Below are 16,398 nucleotides of genomic sequence, written 5' to 3'. Positions count from 1 at the left end.
CAATGTAAACGTCCAAAAACAAAAGAATGGGTGTGTAAATTGTAACATATTCATGTTCATGTGATGAAATAAAAACTAATGTCAAACAAACAAAAAAGCTAGTAGCTGAGTGATAGGTTTAATAAGGTGGCATTTCTGTAATATTTAAAAGTCTGAAAAATACTAATAAATATTTCTATTTGTATATAAACATGTAGTAACATTATAAAAACATTCAAGAAAGAATAAATTAAAAATCTTACAGTGGTTATCTCTGAGAAGGCAGAATTAAATGAGCTCATGAAAACATACGGTGTAGGCTTAATTCTTTAGGGAAATAGAAAATTTCTTTAGGAAGAAAATAGAAATTTTGGCTCATTGGTGTACTTGACATACCTTTCAGTAGATTTGAAATATTTCATTAAAATGGTATGTGTGTTTATTATAAATTTTACTTATATCTAAAAGCCTTAGATATTATTAAAATATAGTTGACATAATAGATCACTTTCAATTTTCTATACCCAGTTAATTTCTTAACAAGTATCTGATAATCTAGAATCACGTATGTGACTGATAACTTTCAATCCTACCTCTATCTACATTTATATCGAGGGCTCTAATCATATTTTTATATTTGTGTATTGAAGGCACTAAGGCCTTCAACTGTAGATGACAATTAATATCCCCTTATTTTGGTAGACTTTATAAACAGTTAAGTAGTCAGCTATTTAATGGTATGGTTTGTAAAGTGATGATGTATTACATCCTTCCCCCAAATAATCCTCTTCCTGATGCTTGAAATACAACAAGTATTGCTTTATTCCTTTAAGGTATGTATCATCCTCTTCATTCTTCTTCACTGAAATGCAAATCTTTCTGGGTAGGATTTGCATTTTAATTAAGTCTCTAATGCTTCAGAATTAATGAGTATATCTAACACTTTCTTCTTGACAGAAAGGTAAAGGCTAACTGAAAGGCCTTTTGATCATTTTAGGAAAGTGTGAGACATACATATGTTACTAAAAATAGTGACAAAGGCACAGATTAGTGACAAAGCTATGCAAAGAATTTATTCAAGAGACTTCACGATCCCACAGAATGCTGGATGGGATCCTTTTCTTTTCTATATTTTAGTCTCATACTTTTTTTTTTTCTTTTCTATATTTTAGTCTCATACTTTTCACTTTTGCTAAGGAACTCACAGGCCCAATAAACTTACTAACAAAATGCCCTGTGCTTTCTATGACCCTAACGATGTCAGCACTAGTCAATATAGTAACTTCTGTGCAAAGTACATTGTGATGGAATTCCAAAATCATGGACTAAGTGTACTTCTTATTTTAGTGAAATTGTCTAATTTCTTTGAGCTCCCAAATTCTCATCTATAAAAGAGGTATACAATATCTGTACATTTAGCTTACAGATTGCTGTACAGAATCAAGGTAAATAAAGAATGTTGACTCACAGATACCAAGAACAAACTGGTGATTGCCAAAGGGGCAAGGGGTTAGGGGGCTGGGTGAAAAAAGTGAAGGGAAGAAGAAGTACAAATTTGTAATTTTAAAACAGTCATGGGAACGTAGAGTATAGCAGAGGGAATATAGTCAATATTATTGTAAGTGTTATGTATAGAGACAGATGGGTGCTAGAGTAATTGGGGAGATCATTTCATAAATTATATAAATGTATAACCATTGTACTGTATATCTAAAACTAATAAAAATATAGAAGTAACTTGTAAAATATAAAAGGATCTATTTACATATATTAATGAAGATGTTGTCATCATAGGTAATAATAACCCCATATTAAACTAGTTTAAATAAAAGGGGTAGCCAATTGCTCATACCAATAGAAAAGATAGGATTTATATATAGGTTCAGACCTAATTCTATCAAAGTTTTGGCTCATCCTGTGAATGCCAGCTTCATCTTCAACCTAGTCACAAAATGGCTGGCAATAGCAAATTGATTCACCTTCTTTGTCAAAAATTTCAGGGAATGTGGGGAGAGAAGGTGAAGTTCCATAACCACCAAACGTGTTTCTGGGTGTCAAGCTGATTGTCAACCGTTGAAGCTTTCTGACTGTCTCTGTGGCCAGAGGAGTATCATATATTGATTGGCATAGGCATTCACTGTCACTGCCATAGAATTGATGAGATTTGCTAGACTGGCTTAGGTCAACTGGTACTGGCTTCTGGGGTTGGGTCAATCCCACCTAAATTACAATGAGTGCGTAAATGATTATATTACTTATAATCTTATACCACTTGGCACCTACAGATAGTTTTATTATATTTTCATTAATACTAATTATACTAATCATAACTATTACTGCTACTTATATATACCATAATTATTATTTTTACCACAATTACTATGTCTTTCTAGAAATCGAAAAGTAGTTACAGTTGTACAGCATTGTCACTACTTTGTCAAGGACAATGAACATACAGTTGTTCTAACTGCATTGTACAACAAGGTTTCATTATCAGTATATGTTAGAATATTTGTTTTTTAACTAAGCATTTTTTTCTCCCTTTCTTTTAATTAATCAAGGGGGAACCTTATGATAGTATCTTTCCATGAGAGTTAAACTTATTCTTTTCAAACTAACCTTGCCTCTTCTCTTCATTGACTAATGGCTACTCAATTTGTTTTGAAAACTCATTGAAATTTGTTTGGGCCTTTTGAGCCACATTTCTCTTGCTCAGGCCCACTTCCCCTTCTGGAAGTGTACTTTCTCTTCTAATAAAACTTTTCTTTTCTACTGTAAAAAAAAAAAATTGGTTTGATAGAATCAAAATGAATACAGTAGAGAACTTGAAGGAACCAGATTTGTTTTTATTGTGCAACTTTCTTAATAAAATGAAATAATAAAGTGCAATTTCTAGAGTGTGACTCAGACAAACTTCTAATTTTAGGCTGTTTAAAACTCTATCATGATTCCTTCCTGACTCTATCATAATGACCATTTGATGTTATGTATTTATGAATAGTAACTATGGGACAATCCTCATGAAAGTCCTTCAAAATTGCTATGATGCTCCTACTTCTCTTTATTTCCAGAGAAGGCACGTTAAACTATTTTGAGACTATCTATTGCCTTATGCTTTTAATTTAATCAACTGTATTAAATTTTACAATCATATCAATTAATTAGACACTGATTAAACATACAAAGATGTTAATGCTGGAGGCCAAGATATAGTTAGTAATCTTTAAAAATCTTTAAAAATCACTAATATCTTTAAAAATCTTTAATTTTTAAAGATTTTAAAAAATCTTTATCTTAAAAAATCACTAATAGTATAAAATTAGTAGAACTTTGCTCAAGATATAAAGTAGAAAACTACAAATAACAAAACCTCTTGATAAAAAAAAAGATATTATTGAGGAATGGGTCTATGAAAACAGACTGTGTAACTGTCAACAGTCACAGAGCTTCAGGTAGGCCTCACCAAATAGGAAATACTACAATAAGAAAAGAAGAAAATAGAGGATATTTAAGACAGAGGGATATTATATACAAAAGCACACAATTATCAATGTCCAAGTTGTGTTTATGAGAATTTGCACAGGTTAGTTGTATCAAGAAGAGAATTTGTATAAATAGGCAGCAAGCAAAGAGGCTGGTGAGTAATCGGAACATTAGGTTGAAATTTGAATACCGATGTTAATAGATATCATTTAAAGAACACCAATAAGTGCTAAAAAAAACATAAGCAATAAGTTTGGAAGCATTTATTCTTGACAGCAGCCCTGTGAAGTAGAAGAAATGAATTCAAGGGCTCATTGTGCATTAAGGAGCTAAGAGTTCAGATAAATGATGAATACATTTGTTTTAACATCAGGATGTCCCATGCTATATTGTGGGTATACTTATGTTTAAAACAAACAAACAAACAAACAAAAAACCCAAAACCAAAAAACTCATGTTTATTGATTTGATCTGGTTAAAACATAAATTGAGGCATATTACAAATTTTCAGAGTTTTGGAAAAATCAATTCAAATCAGGTAGCATCCCATCTAACAGATAGAAAGGAGCTCCAAGAAGCTGTATAAAATGAGAGACATTTTTAGGCAGAAGTGAGAGGAACTTATTCTAGGCAAAAAAGTAAGCGGGTTGGTTATTGAAAGGTTACTTTCCTTTAGGGTATGGCAGGGGGTCTATCAGTCAGATTAGCTCGCTAGTGATGGTTTAAGATCCCATTTCTGGGAGAGTCTAAACTGTAACTAAGTCTTGATTTGGTGATGTGGGACTTGGCATAAGTGACTCCATTTAGGTCCTGTTTTTAGCAATCTGAATTTCACATTTAATTACGTATCTTGTATTTTATCTAGAAACTCTACGTGTGAGCCTTTTAGAGTTGATTATTGTTTTGTAATCTAAAATGGGATTGTTGCTGTTATAAGAAATGATGACGTTTCTGAGAAAGGAAATAAGACAAGTCTGAGAACTGAGTCTTAGGACAGACTCACAAATAATTCTGTGATCTCCTAATTTACTGATTTCCTAAAGTATTAGAATGTCTATTACTGGTCAAGCAATCATATCTTAAATTATAAAACAATGCTTAGTTTTCATATAATTTATACCTGGGTCATTCATCAAAACCAAAGACTTTACTAATAGAGACTATGTCATTTGTGTGTGTATTTCCCACAATACCTAACTCAGGCCTGGCCATACAATAAACATTAAATAAATACTAGTAAGATTGAAATTTTCATCATATAGATTACAGGCATAATTAGATCTCTTTTTTTTTTCTATGCTGGTTTTTGCTCCCTATGCCCTAACCTACATTTGAAATTCTTTGAAAGTTGAGAAGCCTTAGAGGACCTCACAGTGTTATAATAGCATTAAAATCAAAGAAGGAAAGAGGTCTGGGGAGGGGTGGGAAACAAAAGCCCAAGGAAAACCTGAAAGAAAGCCCAGCGTTTCCACTAAACACTCCAAACTCACTCGCTTCAGCCTCTGCAGGCAGCAATTACATTCCGAAGGAAAATGTTTTACAGTTGTAATTACACATAATAGGAGGAATGTATTTTTCCTTCATCCTACTCCCATGGCGAGTCAATTTAATTTTTAAATACAAGAGACATAATTGATTTTAGCCCTAGATTAGCACTGAAAATGATCTATATGTGTTCTCACTAATGGAACAAGAGAATTGGTCCTCCTCGGAGACTTTTACCCAAACCTGTTCATGCAACAATTACGAGTCTGACAGGTTAGTGCAAGGAGAGGAATACGGGAGGGAAACACCCCACTGATTAACAATTGAGCAAATAATTAATATTATGCTCTTCCCAGTTAATTATGGATTAGGCACAAATATGTTACCACCATAGAAGCCACGAAGTAATGAGACTGCCTGGAGGAGCCTTGTCCTGTTCACCAGAAAATGGGCTTTCTCCGAGGGTTTTGGGGCAAACCGGTTTCTAAATGGGGCTCCTCATGGAACAGCATGGATTAGGGGTGGACTCATTTTCTCCATAATGACAGATCTATCGCTTATCTGGCAATAGATTTCCCATCTGCTGCTCTACCAGGCTGCCACATGGACAATGGGTAAATGGAGTAGGAATAGCTCAAGGCAAAGCTATGAAATAGGTAGTTTATACTCTGCCATTTTGCCATCAAAATCTGCCTTTAAGCACAACTCCGAAGTCCAATTTTTACTCTCACTGAGTTGTCAGCTAATCCCCCCTAAAGCAGGATTAGTAACTGGGATATTAGGTTCTAAGACTATAATTCCCAGGTGTATTTGCATTTTAATCGATGACTCCAGAGAGTCAGATTTGGCATGAATCTATCACTGGAAACACAATGCGGAAACCTAGGCTCCAGACTGTACCCCTCCATTTGCCAGTTAGGTAATTTCCAAGCTGTAAAATAGGATTATATCTGCTTCATGAGATTGTTGTGACAATTAAGTAAATTATTTAATATATGATGAAAGTCCCTAGCATGGTGCTCAACACCTTTTAATGTGTCTTAAGGTGGGGAGGGGAATCCTCAAGTCCCAAAGAAATGAAACTATAATGATGATGCTGTTTATAAAAGTCATTTCACCTGCTAGGGCTTCAGGTGCATCACCTTTCAAAAAAGAGCACTTATCTATATGATATCTAAGATTCTTTTCCCTAATAAAGTTCAAAGTTTTTATTTCTGTAAATTGATATAGTGCTCTCCTAAGTAGCAGAAAAACAAAGGAAGACATGTGAGTGCAGAGACCTAGCCCTCCAGTCATGTATGGAGACAGTCTTTCAGAGTATTTATTCAAATATGACTAGCTCATAAATATAGGCTGTATTAGGGTTCACGGCATTGTAGTTGGCAGTTAGAAATGTGTCAGCTATGCACCAGAGTGGTTTTCCTGTGGACCAAGGAAATGGCTGAAGCAACAGTAAATTTTTTCAACTTCAATCAGCTAGAAAACTACTTTATAAGTCCTGCCTCAGTTGTACTGTTTGAAAGCCCAAGCTCCTGATGGGTTGGAATATATAGTAAAATTTTATAATCAACTGACCTTTCATCTCTAATGTCTTATATCACCCTGCCATATGATTTTACATCACTCAAGCACGTCATTCTGAGAAACGAAGATAGCCTCTGTTTGTTTCTGTTTGTGTCTGTATACACATTTGTCATATGTCTGGGTGCATGTCTATGTATTTATGTCTGCATATGGCTGTGAATGTGTGTGTGTGTGTGTGTCTATTATGTCTGTTTGTATTCTCATATAGACTATCTTTGGTAGATGTAGAAATCGGATTGCTTGTCTTTAATAATAATGGATGTGTAATATGTGGGAAATTGTCTGTATTCCTAGGAAAGAACTGGAGCCTACAGTTATTGACTAGTAAATTGCTTATGAGTATTTTGATGTATCTTTAATGTTCAAACTCACAGACCTAAGCACACTCACAAGAGTTTCAGATGGCAGTAAGCTGAGTCCATGAAACTCACTCACTAGGGCAAACAGGAGGCCATGTAAAAAATATTATTCCCATCCCAATTCACATGACCAGATTTCTTCAATATCAACTGACTAGTCCAAAAGCCTTTTACTTTTGTTTCTTTATATAAATGGATTCCTAAGAAATTCAGAAAATTCTGAGGCTGGAAAATTCTAACACTAGCAATTATGTTAATTTTATTCAAACTGTTCCTATCTGGTCATTTATTTGGCAGGATACTAGAAAAATTTTCTCCCTGGAGAATCTGTATTTGCCATCTTTCTCCCCTGGATAACTAGACTTTAATGATACTAATGTATCTTTAATGGCTTAGCAAGGAAATTGAATGGAAATAGGAATTATTTGTGAAGAAATCAACATTTTCCCATTTTGCTGAAGAGAATATTGAGACTCCAATCAATCAAATGTTCTCTTGTCAAGAGTGTAGTATGGACCCTTATAACTGTAACTCTTCATTTTAGAAAATCATCTACCTGTGACAAACTAAAACAAGGGTAATGGAGTGTTTTAAATATGCATTTGAAGGGACTTTAATATCTAAAGTAGAATTAAACATTGGGTGCATACTTTGCATCATTTAAGTAACAAATTAATTAAAATAGGTTTACTTTTTGAAATCATGATTTGGATAGACCATTCAAAGTTTGTATAAAAGGATTATGAAACCCTGGAGTTGAGAAAAGGGGGTCTATGAATGAATGGATGGACAGTTTCTTACGAGCAAGAAGTCATAGCTGTTTTCCTTGAGTAGGTGTTCTGGAATGAGTTTTAGGCTCAGCTATGGCTTGCATTTTATCTGGCAGATAATCACTTCCAGACTCAAAGGAATCACTTCTTCCTTTAAATATTTTATATTCTAGTTTGTTGGCAATCTACTTCTTTGACATCTCCTGTATTCCTACCTTTCTCTGTATTTAGCTTCATAGTTAAGAATATCTGAAGTCTTGAGAGCAACTAGAACTTTATAGGACTCTAGCTAATGATAATTATCCTTATTTCCTTCTTTGTAATAGAATACAAGCTTCTCAACAAATAAGACTTACATCTTATTTTAATTCTCCAGTTCTTAACATGATGTCTTTTAAATAATAGGCAATCAATAAATATTAGTTGAATCAATGAATTCATGTCCACCCAGGGTTAAGAGTTCAAGGAGTCACTGAGTGGCCAAGCCACTGAGAGAAGCCTGTTCTACAAGGGTAGAAACTGGATTATTGGCTTCATTAACACCTGAATGGCTGGATTGATTGCTAGCTATCAGTATAAAAAACTTTTCTTAAGTTATATAGTCATGGGAAACCTGAAAAGTAATTTATTAATTTTATAGAAGAGGCTCAGGCACAGAATGATTAGGTACATAGACCAAGGTCACACTGTGAGCAAGTGTCAGTCAGGATTTCTATCCCGATCATTTTCAATGACAATGCAATTGCCTCTACCATGTCACCTCTAAAATAGTTCTGGCCAAGGGTCCCTAACTCAGTTTCCCTTTATGTCAGAATCACAGTAAGAATAGAAGTATATTCTAACTGGATTAGTTTCAGGAGAATTTAATAAATGAACAGTTTACAAGTCATTTAAGTAATAAGAGTAGAGTAACCATAAGGGATAATTCAATATCCCGAGTTACTTACTCCTTTCATAAAGATGAGGATTTAAAGAAAAGAAATAATCATGGGGACCTAGAGACAGAGAGGGTATGAAGAGCTCCCTTATCCCCCCCACTTCTCAGGGAACAGCAGTTGAATGTTGAGTAACAGCAAGGAAACTAGGGAAATAAACTGTGATCTCCGGCTGGTGCTTCCCGTAGGTCAAATCCAAAAGAAAGCCAGAGGGCAAAGGGTTCTATTTGTAGAGTTCAGGTAAGTCAGCCTCCCTGACTACAGAACAGATAGGAAAGGGTGGAAAGTGGATCTGGAGGAGTAAACAGAAACTTTCCAGAAAACCCATCACATAAAATAAGTGAAAGACAGAATTAAACACTCTATGATTGGAGGTCTTTGGAGGCAGGGAAATCTGTAAAACCAGAGTAAGTCTTGGTTAACTTAAAAAAAAAAAAAAAAGAAGAAGAAGAATCTATAAAGTTATAAAAAATATTTGTTCATTGCTGAGTTTAGTTTAAGCCTGTTTTTTTTGTTTTGTTTTGTTTTGTTTTAACTGAATGCCTGGCATCAAGAGCAAATTTATAATGCACCCAAGATATTAATTGGAAAGCAGTTGTAACCAAGAATGAGGGCAGAGAAATAATAGGAGCACATTTAGCACAGTGGGTAGCTCTGCTTTGTCAGATCAAAATGGCCCCCAGACTGGGAGTGATGCATTTCAATTCCACTTTAACAGTCATGGCACCCTGGAGGAGGAGTGGAAAAATGCCAGCTAACATTTTTAATTTGGCCCTCTAGAGTCAGAATAGATATCTTTTCTTTCAACTCCTTGACCTTCTGCTCTACTCAACATATAGGTGCAAAATGTCCTTACTGACCTAAATCTTAATTAATATTACTCTCTCAGCTGTGATACCAGATCTGTTTCCACTGACCTAAGAATGCCCCTTACTTTGCATCGTGGGAGCCCCTTTAATTGTCCCTATCTCCAACCTGCACTCTGGGAGCCCAGCATGGGTCAGAGTGACTGGCATGGACTGGATACAGAATTAATAGAGACACTCGGTAAATGAATAAATAGGTAAATAAATAAATAAGCTTGAAATAACATGTCTCCCTCCAAGTGAAGGCAGGCAAAGAGCAGGAATAAATGGAAAACAGGAGCCAGCCGTTTGATTTGAGAGTGTATAGAATGTACAATTTAAAGCTTAAATTTTTCAAAGTAGTCTTAAAAATACCTCACATTTTTGTAGTGTTACTGAAATATCTGAGGACAGTTTAGATAGAAAGAAATGAGATGAGAACGTAAGGCACCTGAGTGTGTGTAGAAACTGGGAAGAGAGAGATGATGACTACCTCTTATTCTACAGTAGTAGAATTTTCCATTTCTTACACTCTCATCTGTGATCCAGCCATACTCCAAGGTAGGGACTCCCCCGCTATGTTTCTTGTTCTTCCCCCAGCAAAGTCCATCACATATGTGATACTCCAGGTATCTGATTAAAAGCAGCAGACAACATTCTTTGCCATTCTAGCCTTCAGTGGTATATTCAACTAAACAGGGAGTTCTCTGAGGCTATTTGAAAATACTTGAAAAAGTATACAATTAGGAAGGGTTAATGACAAATAGTCAAGTCTCCCCTGAATGTGATTTCTTTAAGGGTACAAAGAGGTAAAGGGAGCTAAGGGTAAATCATTGAATGAAGGAATCAGTGGGTGGCAATTTACTGTTGAAAGAGATTTTAAATAATTTGCATGCTATTCTCCAACAATTAAATTTTATTATTATTATTATTATTGGAACTTGCAATCCATATAGAAACCAAAGGTTTAGATGTGAAGGGAAAAATTAATTTTACCACAAGCTTTACCCTGCCAGCTAAGAAATCTGAAGCAACCACAGATTTATATTTTAACCACTGCCTCTGCATAGGTAATTATATTAACAAGTATTTTCAAATTGTCCAACTATTTCTCAGAATCATTTATAGCTTCCTAAATTTTTAATAAAAGACTATTTCATTATGAGCTACTATTCATTATGAACTACTCTAGTTTTTCTGTTTCCTTCTTTGAAGGAAAAAAAAATCTGGTTTGTTGTTTGTTTGTATTTTTTTGTTTTATTTTGCTTTCCCTCTTGTGTATTCTGTTTGGGTAAGGTGGCTTTGTATACAGCTAGATACTAGTCTTATCAGATGCCTAGGGAATACAGAACCTAGAGCTGACGTGAAACATACCAAGTCAGAATTAGCATGACACTGAGTTTGTCCTAGGACTGGGGTGGAGGCAGGGCTAGGACAGTTAGTGTGTCGACTGTTGACCTTTCCAGACCATTTACTCCAGGAGTTATGGTTTTTGTTTTTTATGGTTTAGGTAGAATTGGCATATACTGAAAAGTACCAATGTCTTCCTTGTCCTCAGCTTCCACCTAGACTACTGGATCACTGGTCAATAGCAGAAGCAAGCTATAACTTTCCCTTACATGTCAAGACCTAGCATAGCTTTGGGTACCACTTTTTCTTAGTAAAATTAAAAACATTTCCCTATATAGAAAAATGGATATATAAAATTCTTCACAAAATCGAAAATTTATAAACCATGTTTATATAAATCCAGTGATGGATGGACTATGTTTTCAGTTGAAATAATTCAGTTAGAGATACCTCGAGATACCTTTTAGGACTCTACCCCTCCCCATAATAAAAGCCAAACAGAACTATGTCTGATAAGAATGAACTTCTTTTGACAAAGACTTATCTTTCTGGGACCTAATTCCAACACTTAAGTATCATTCTTGCTACCATCCATCACTCTTCTAGACTAATACTTTGTCACACTTGGTTTAAATTGGTTTCCCCTGTTTTCTAACAGCAAGGAAAAGCTTTTAAAATTGGGGGAAGAAGGTATGATTTTTACTAAAAATACTTCCCCTAATTTGAATTGCATTTATCTCACACAGAGACCTTCTGCCTAATCTGTCCAAATCAATGCCATCCCTCTCCTTCTCCTTCCCTTCCTCCTCTCCCTCCCCTCCCCTTCCCTCCCATACCCATCTGCAAGCCAACCTCTAACATGCAGGGTTTAAGAAAAGAGCAGAAATAAAGGCCCACACACTTTTAAACTAAATATTTAAAATTTATAAGTCAAACTAATAAAATTATGAATAATCATGCTATATCCTCCAGCTTTGACAAATATGTTTTCATAATGATCAGGAAGACAAAGTTTCAATTGAAGTTCTTCAATTCTTTGGAGTTTTACAAGAGAATGATAACAAGTGGAGGCAGAGCTTCCTAGTCCCTGACACACAGAGGTACTCTCTTTCTTCCTGTACCTCCTTCTCCCACTCCTGATCTGGTCCTGAAATGTCAGAAAGCTTATATCCATGTTTGTGGATACCCCAGCCTGCATGTCCAAGGCCTGTACACCCCTTGCAAGAGGTAGCCTCTTGGTTACTTCTCAAGCCTAGGAATGCACACACTAATGCCAAGGCATGGCATGAGGAGGAAAGAGCTAGGGAAGAGTGGAACACAAGCCCCTGGAAATGTAGGAGGGACATTCCGGGATCCCAGGATCTAGAGAGTAACCTAAAAGTGAGATGTCTGGTTTCCTGATGCACATCCTTTCTGGACCCATGGCCTCCTCACGTTGAGACACAGTTCACTTTATGGCACAGGCCAGGGTAGTTTCTCTAAAGCATGTAGTACAGGCACAGGGCTGAGATTTCTCAAGTGTAAAGATGGACTTCATGTACAGACTAACACTTCACCTGAAAAGTCAAGTTAAATAAGGTAATTGCTTTTCTCATGTGGAAAAGCCTGGATCATCACATATTATAGAGCTGGACTAGCTTTTCCTAAAGCTCTAGATATGTCATAGGCTGCCCTGCTTGGAACATGGGGGAACACTGTCCCCTCTGTTGGACTCCATCAGGCAATCTACCACATAGACAAGGTATTGGGGAAGGCTGACTTCTGATAATCTTTAACTACTTGAGTAACACAAATATTTAGCTGAATAGTCTGCATTCCTCAGGTCTAACAGGAATTATGAGACTTTGGTCCCTGCTTGGACCTGGCTCACATTCCAAAAGTTTTCCAAATTTTGGCCCTATTTGCTTAACTACAAGGGCCTAGAGGACAAGAGTATCTGTTTTAAGCATCCACAAATTCTTTCCCCACTCTAACCTTGACTCTTATTCCCATAAAGACATCTAAAATAGAAAGCTTAAAGTAGAGAATGCATTTATCTCCTAACATATTAATTGCTTACTGTTAAAACATATATGCAGGAGATTCTATCTTCTGGGCTCACTATCTGGATTGCAGTAGATCATATATCCGATTTCCTCTAGGCTTCTACTTATAATCCAAATTTATTGATTATTTGTAAAAATTCAATGTCAGTTATATAGGACCTCCAGCTATTTTCAAAAGGTACTATGCTTTCTTAGAGGAAACAAGAGCACAGAGGGAAAATTCAAACTCTCAGTCTTGAAAGTCTCCCTCCTGGCAGGTTCACGGAGAACATAAAGGGGCTCTTCATCCTCCCTCCTTAGAAGAAAATCTTTAATGCAGAAAAATAGCAGCACTAATTCCTAAGACATAAGTGCCATTACTGATTTCTAGTGGCCTTTCTGGTATAATGGTGGTCTTAAGAAAATTGGTGAAGAAATACAATACTGTGTTTTCCTTTCCCCTCATTTCAGTGTTATTTCTCTTATTCTTTGTGGTTGTCCCCCCTATTCCTCCTAATTCATAAATCTTTCTATTGGTTTTGGTGGTAAAACCTGTTTTTTAAAAGGTTCTTTTATCAGTCATCTATACCTTCGTATTAATTTGATGTATTGTAATTAGTTTTTGAATGTTTTCATATACTAAGAACTTTATAAGATTCAAGAGATATTAAAATTAATATTCTAGTATATGAGGTACTTTTGGATTACTGAAAATTGGGAAGATTCTTGAATGGAAGCCATGTGCCAAATAGTTTACTGTCAATAAAAACATGACTTAATTATCATCTTGTTCTCATTAGCCTAACTTTACTATTCAAAATACTTTTATTATAAAAGTTCCATATAACTTTATGACTTATTCTTGAATCTTTAGAAAGATCCATCAACTTTTCAATAGAAAGCATCAACTGATAATTTATAGCCAAGATTCTTTTAATCCCTTGACTCAAATGTCCTCCAATTCTAAACTATTATATCATGATCCTCACCCAATTCTAGAAAATTCTTTGTGTTTAAACCAGATTTCAAAGCCTCAAAAAATATAGTGACTTGGCTTTTTCCCCCATTTTGAGGTAGCAGTCCCTCTTACCTCTGTAAGCAGTAAATTCACCTTTGCCTTAACAGGTTGTTTTGGTGATATTTGGGAGGTGAGTATTTGATAGATTACACGTGTTCCTATTTTGGGGATCTGCACTATTGAAGCATTCAGGAACTCATTGTTTACAGTGACCTGGATTCTTGGAAACTTACCCATTCATTTACATTAAATACTCTGGGATTTTCTGCTCAATCCATTTTGGTAAATGAGTGTCTAACTCTCTTGCTTATGTGTCAAGTCTAATGATTGTGTAACCATGTGTTAGATTTTCATCCCCTCGAGCTATTGAGATTGATCACAGATGGACAAAAATACCAGCTTCTCACTAGCCATAATGATTTTGTTTGTGAAAGGAGAAACAAATTAATCCTGAGCCAGGCTTTCATTCAATTGTGTGTGAAGAGATCATAGGCTACAAGAATTTCTCTATGTTCCTATTTAAATACTGCCGGCCCCTACCCCTGGCTACAGGAATAAAACTACTGTGCCTGTCACAATTAGGTTTGAATTTCCTAATATTAATGATTATTGTCCTAAAAAAGGTATATAGCTTTGTCAACTGCTGTCATCTATAACTTGACGTGAATCTGTTTGTGAGGGACTTGCCATGTGGCAGAAACAGAAGACTAGACATTGAAAAGGAAAGAGAGAATTAACAGGCTAAAGTAGGAGGAGAAATAATCTAAGCCTCAGAACTGAGGAGTCTAAGAGCCAGGAATGAATATGACTTGGAGATGGATTTACATGGCTTTTGCGTATACTAGCACCTTCACATTTTTCTCAAGGTTACTGTGCAAACCTTTTTGATATTCTTGGTAATGAAGTGTTCTGTCCACTGATGGTGAATTTGATTTTGGGAAATAATAATAATAAACAAAAATTAAGCCGGAGTTAGACAAAGGGGCATGTTAGGTGGTGCAATTTTGGATTCAGAAGTAAGGATGGAGAGAATTAATCGCATGCTTTTACTGATTGTTGTTATTGTGATTCTTTATTGCCTGTGAACGTACTTTGAAAGCAAGCACCATAGGCATAAGTGTAAACCTCCAACAATGATGACTACAAAGGGTACACTTTACTTAGAATATGAAATTCTGTTCCCTTGCTTAAAATCAGCTTACATTCTGTAGCTCAATTTCACACAAAAATGAAATTCAACCAGCTGGGACTTGTATTTAAATTAAATTTATCCCTATCTATTAGAAAAATCTCATGATAGATGGGATATATTTTTTTTTAATTTGGAAAATCGTATTCTCTCAATGAGGTTATTTTCTAACACTTTAACCAGGTTCCCAGTTGTTTTGATTACTTACTCATTTTTTATGTGTGGTTTGGGGGTGTTCTCTGGGATTTAGTTATCTTCTTGCTGGAATATTTCTCCACAAGTGTTTTCATAGGGAATCTCAATTTACCTGAAGCCTGGAAAACCTGAGGTTTTGCATATCTGAGATATTTTATAAGACTTTTAAGAGCTTAAAATACCTTTATTTCACCTTCTTATTTAAATAAGAGTTTAGCCAGATATAAACTTCCACACTGAAATTACTGTTTTTCTCTTAACATTTTGAACACATGACTCCATCTTATTCTTGATTTTTGTGTCGCTAGTTAGAAGTTTATTATCAAAATGACACTTGTTCCTTGTAGATTATCTCCTCATTTATTTCAGAAATTTTGAATTCTCTCTTATCTTTGATATTCTTAAATTTCAAATACTTATAGGTTAATATTTCTTTGTTTTTCCTTTATATCTCCTGCTTGATAATGTTGGACACTTTTAGTCTAGATTTTTAAAAATCTTTGCTTAATTCTTAGAAGTTGTTCATTTTATCTTTAAATATTTCCCCTTAACAAATAAATTTTCCCCTTATTTTCCGGTGAAACACATTTTACAAATATTGACATTCTCATTTCTATCTTCTATTTTTTTTTCTTTTATAGTTTTTATGCCTTCCTATCTTGAAGTGTTCCTTGATCTAATATTTAAATTTATTAATTTATTCTCCAGCATTAGACATACTGCTATTCAATTAAACTATTGAATTCTTTATTTTCTCTTAAATTTTTCATGCCAAATATCGCCTTGATCTCATGAAGAATGTTTGTAATGCTAATTTAAGATAGTTGTTAATTTGTCTTCATTTGGTATAAATTGTCCTAGTTTGTGACTTTTTTTATATGGGGATGCTACTTGTGTATCTGTTGGTTGGTTATATGTTAGCTCATATTCTTCTGGAATAGCTGGACTTTGTTAATATATGTAAAGAAAGGACTGAAACCCCAGGGCGTACTTTGAATTCCTTAGTTGCCTTAGGAAAGGTAGGAATGGAAGGAAATGTGCTTCATGGTGAAGATCCTCTGGTATTACAATCTGAGCTCAACTAAAATAATTTGTTTACATTCCCCCACAGGTGACTGCCCTTCAGAGAACTCCTGTTATCCTCTGCTCCAGGGACTAAGATCTTCCAATAGTTGCCATATA

This window comes from Pteropus alecto, unplaced genomic scaffold, assembly GCF_000325575.1.
Source record: "Pteropus alecto unplaced genomic scaffold, ASM32557v1 scaffold146, whole genome shotgun sequence".
In the NCBI taxonomy this organism is placed as follows: Eukaryota; Metazoa; Chordata; class Mammalia; order Chiroptera; family Pteropodidae; genus Pteropus; species Pteropus alecto.
The sequence above is the reverse complement of the archived record's forward strand: the minus strand, read 5'-3'. Positions refer to the sequence as shown.